Source organism: Piliocolobus tephrosceles, chromosome 21 (genome assembly GCF_002776525.5).
Source record: "Piliocolobus tephrosceles isolate RC106 chromosome 21, ASM277652v3, whole genome shotgun sequence".
Taxonomy (NCBI): domain Eukaryota; kingdom Metazoa; phylum Chordata; class Mammalia; order Primates; family Cercopithecidae; genus Piliocolobus; species Piliocolobus tephrosceles.
Window position 1 is genome coordinate 35,549,811 of NC_045454.1, and position 4,924 is coordinate 35,554,734.

At 51.9% G+C, this 4,924-nt stretch overlaps 1 protein-coding gene across 1 annotated transcript in view; it reads left to right on the forward strand.

Annotated features, from left to right (window-relative positions):
* Nucleotides 1–254: 254 nt before the first annotated feature.
* Nucleotides 255–4,924, forward strand: part of UNC13A (unc-13 homolog A) — an 89,527-nt gene continuing 84,857 nt past the window's right edge. Inside the window, exons 1-3 of the mRNA XM_026456971.1 lie at nt 255–424; nt 1,633–1,714; nt 4,325–4,354. The gene's annotated coding sequence lies outside the window, so the exon portion shown is untranslated. The remainder of the gene's footprint in view (nt 425–1,632; nt 1,715–4,324; nt 4,355–4,924) is intronic.

The following is a 4,924-nucleotide window of genomic DNA, read 5'->3' on the forward strand; positions in this document are numbered from 1 at the left end:
GACCCGAAGCCCGCTGGAGCCCGCTGGGGAAGGGTGGTGCTTCCGCCCGGCTGACCCTGATACCGGCACGGGCGGGGAGGTGGCGGGATGTGACGATGAAGACGGTGACTCAGGGACCATTTACTGACGGGCAAGACGAGGAGAGAGACTGGGTTCCTTCTCTGAGCACCCTTCCTCCTCCAAGCCCCTCCCCCTGAGACCACCCTCCTCTCTGCGCCTATCCCCCTTCCCGAATCCCCTCCCCCACCGCGAACCCCCTTCCCTCCTGAGAACCCTCTCTCCACTCTCAGCCCCCTACCCTGTCCCCTTTTCCCTCTGAGACCCCTCTCCCACTCTGAGCCCCAGCGATGAAAAATCGTGGATGTCCTCACCCTGGACCTCGGCAGGGCGCTAAGGGCCGGAGCCTGGCTTCAGCTGTCAGACGGTACAGTCCTCCAGCCGGTCCCCCACTGCCTGAGGACCCCAACGGAGATCATTCCCCTCCAGCCAAGAGAGGCTGCGGGAAGGAGCTGAGGCTTAGGGAAGAGGAGCTGATTGACCAAGGGAGGGGCCCAAGAAGGACAGAGACAGTCAGGGAGAGAAGGGGAGAATAGAGAGGAAAAGAAGGCGACCAGAGTGGAGAGAAATAGAACAGGGAGGAGGGAGATGAGAGACAGGGATGGGGAAAGAGAGAGACACACACACACAGAAAAGATCAAGGAGCTACTGGGCTCCCCTCTGAGCCTAAATCCATGGTTTATAAAACGGGGCACAGTTGGAGGAGCTTCAAGTGAGCCCAGCTCAGGCTAGACCCCAGTGAGCCTCCCAGAGCCTGTCACTTTCCCACCCCGATATGCTTCCCCACTCTTCTCCCCCAACTGCCTCTCCTCTCGCCAGTGTCTCCTCCACCTGCCTGACCCCCCTAGTGGAAATCTTTCCCTCTCTCTCTTTTATTAATAATAATAAATAATATTATTTTATTATATTTATTTGTTTTTTGGAGACAGAGTCTTACTCTGTCACCCAAGCTGGAGTGCAGTGGTACGATTTTGGCTCACTGCAATCTCTGCCTCCCAGGTTCAAGTGATTCTCCTGCCTCAGCCTCCCGAGTAGCTGGGACTACAGGCGTGCACCACCATGCCCAGCTGATTTTTGTATTTTTAGTAAAGACAGGGTTTCACCATGTTGTTCAGGCTGGTGTCGAACTCCTGACCTCATGTGATCCACCTGCCTCAGGTTCAAAGTGCTGGGATTACAGGTGTGGGCCACCATACCTGGCCTCTTTCTCTCTTTTAAATTATTGTTTTTAGACATGGGATCTTACGACATTGGCTAGGCTGGTCTTGAACTCCTGGGCTCAAGGGATCCTCATGCCTTAGCCTCCCTAGTAGCTGAGATTACAGGCATGTGCCTCTATGCCTGGTGCTCTCGCTGTCTCCTTGTGTCTCTATTTCTCTCCATCTGTCCAGACTCTCCTCTCTTGCTTTCACGCCCATCATTTCTTCCTCTCTCCTCTCCCTATATGAGTCCCTCCAGCTGTGGGTGCCTTTCTCAGCCTCTGTCAGCATCCCCTCCACCCCCAACCCCATCACCATTCTCCCTCCTGCCCCTTCCCCTGCCCACCCCTTTCACAGAGAGTCCCCACCCCTGCAGGCTGGACCTCCTTCAGGAGCCAGGCCCGAAGCTCCTGCTGGGCACATTCCTGAGTGTTCCTGAGCCCCTTTCAGTCCCAGAGGTGAGGTGCTGGGTGGGTGCGCTCCCTGGGGGTTGGGTGGGGCTGAGGATGTGAGAGAGAAAACCAGACCTAGAAAAAAAAAAAAAAAAAAGACAGAGATGGAACCAAACAGAGATGAACCAGAGAGAGGGATTCACTTGCCCACGGTCACACAGCTCTGGAATCTGAACCCAGCTCAAACCAGCACTCACCTCTCTCAAGGCCCAGCCAAGGGCTGCAGTGCAGTTGCACAATCTCGGCTCACTGCAACTTCTGCCTTCCAGGTTCAAGCGATTCCCCCGCCTCAGCCTCCCGAGTAGCTGGTATTACAGGTGCGTGCCACCACGCCTGGCTAATTTTTGTAGTTTTAGGATAGACGAGGTTTCCCCATGTTGTTCAGGCTAGTCTCGAACTCCTGACGTCAAGTGATCCACCTGCCTTGGCCTCCCAAAGTGCTGGGATTACAGGCATGAGCCACCGTGCCTGGCCAGGAACAGACAGTCTTCACTGACATGTGTTTAGGGCCATCACACTTCCCCCCTCTCTTCATGAGAATTCTCTCTTCACTGGCTTCATTCAGGTGCCTTTCATGAGACAGAAATTCAAGCGATGAGGACAGAGATACAAACCCGGGATGGGAGGCTGTGACATCTGCCCATAGAAACACAATTCTGTTTCTAGGAATTTATCCTTCAGCTCACTAGTACACACTCTTCAAGACATACTGAAAAAACATGAAGGATTAGAACAGTGGGTGTCAAATGCTACCATTTGTCTTGGAAATCAAGCAAGACGAACGTGGGTATGATTGCCGACGCATGGACCATCTCCAGTGGTACAAGGAACTGCCAACGTTGATTGCATCTGGGAGGGAGACGAAGAGCTGGGATGGAAAGAGCTTTATTCTCAGTGTCTAATCTTCTGGTTGTTTTGGATTTTACAACATGTGCATGCACTGCCTACACAAACAAAGACACTAGTTTGAAAAGGAAAAAGGGAGAAGAAAAGAGGGAAGAAACAAAAGGGGCCGGTGTGGTGGCTCACGCCTGTCATCCCAGCACTTTGGGAGGCCAAGGCAGACGGATCACCTGAGGTCAGGAGTTCGAGACCAGCCTGGCCAACATATAGTGAGACCCAGTCTCCACTAAAAATACAAAAATTAGCTGGCCCATAGTCCCAACTAAATTGCTTGAACCTGGGAGGTAGAAGTTGCAATGAGCTGAGATGGCACCACTGTACTCCAGCCTGGGCAACAGAGCAAGACTCGGTCCCTCAAAAAAAAAAAAAAAAAAAAAAAAAAGAAAGAAAAGAAAAGAAAAGAAAGGAAAGGGAGGGAAGAGCTCAGTGTGGGAGAAGACTGGGGGTGGGAGTAGAGAATTAGTGGAGGAAAAAGATGTGGAGGACAAAAGCAAGGTGTGAGAGGTGTTGGCAGTGGAAACTGAATACTTGTTGAGAAGAGCCAAGATGGGGTGAAATGGCTTTGAACCTCTTGGGGTTGTGGGATTATGTGAAATGTGAGAAGACTGCAGGGGCGGGGGGCGGTGCCTGACATATATTCAGGTTGTACCTCCCACAAGCAAGTGGGGCTAGACAATCTCTGTCAACCCTCCAGCCAGGACCCAGGTGTCTCCACGTGCATTACTTTTGGTTGTTGTTGGGACAAGAGTCTCACTCTATTGCCCAGGCTGGAGTGCAGTGGCATGATCTTGGCTCACTGCAACCTCCACCTCCTGGGTTCAAGTGATTCTCCTGCCTCAGCCTCCCGAGTAGCTGAGACTATAGGCGCGCACCACCACACCTGGCTAATTTTTGTATTTTTAGTAGAGACAGGGTTTCACCATGTTGGCCAGGCTGGTCTCGAACTCCTGACCTCAGGTGATCCACCTGCTTCAGCTTCCTAAAGTGCTGGGGTTATAGGTGTGAGACACCGCGCCTTGCCCTCCACAAGCATTTTGACAACCAGCTCTCTGGGTTGCTTTGTTCCACTTCACCCAGCCTTCTTTGAGGCTTTCCCAAACCCTGGGAGCATTTGACATCGCAGACTGAGCTGAACAATTGAGGGAGAGGTCTTGCTGACCTGACAGGGCTGGTGGAGTCATCAGAGATTCTCTTTATCCTCGCCTTCTTCTTCTCCACCTCCTCAACTTCCCCTCTTCTTCTGGGGCAATCCTGGAGGGCTTCCTGTAGGAGGCCTCTCCCACTATCTGCCCAGCTCTTTCTTTCTAATCTTGTTCAATTGTGGGTAAAGGCACAGCTAGTTGGGGAGCTTGGGGAATTTGATGGGGACAGGGGATGGAGGGAGGGGGCAGGTAGGGAATGCTCTCAGGGTCCAAATTTCCTTCTATTCTAGGGTTGCCTGTGCTCATCTGTCTGATGGCTTCTCTCTCTCCCTCTCATCCCTGCCTCCTCTTTCCTACGTCTCCTCCTCCCCTTGTCTCTGTCTCTGACATTGTTTCTATCTTTATCTTTTTTAACATCTGTCTCTTTTGCTTTTTATCTTTGCCTGTCTCTCCTCTGTGTCTCTCTCCTTATGCCTCTGTCTTGATGTGTCTCTGAATCTCTCTGTATCTTTGCCTTTCTTCTCCCCACATCTCTCCCGTCTCCCTTCCCTATCTCTGTCTCTCTCCACAGTCAAAAAAGCCAAGTTTGATGGTGCCCAAGGTAAGTGGCTTCTTTTGCTGTCCTGTCCCGTGTTGTCTGTCTGTCTGTCTGTCTGTCTCTTGGAGAAACTGGGGAGAGGGTCCCAGCCCAGACTTAGACGTGGGCTTTATGTCTTCGGAGCATCAAGAGAGGGGTCAGAGGATTAAATAGGGGGAGGAGCAGCCCTTGGCCTGGGGTCCCTGCAGTTTGTATGGGGGTCCGGGGGTCTCCACAGCCATCCTTGGAGACTCTGTAAGGGGTGGGGCTTGCCCTGAGCCAATGGCTCTTCCCAGGGTCCTAAGAGGCAGAATGGGGACTCTTAGATGGGGCTACAGGTGGGGAAAATGAAGCTGAGAGAGGGGAAAGGAGTTTCTTTATTTTCTTTCCTTCTTTTTCTTCTTCTTCTTCTTTTTTTTTTTTTGAGACAGAGTCTCATTCTGTTGGAGTGCAGTGGTGTAATCTCGGCTCACTGCAAACTGTGCCTCCGGGTTAAAGCAGCGATTCTCCTGCCTCAGCCTTTCAAGTAGCTGGGATTACAGGCGCCTTCTACCACGCCCAGCTAATTTTTTTTTTTTTTTTTTTTTTTTTTTG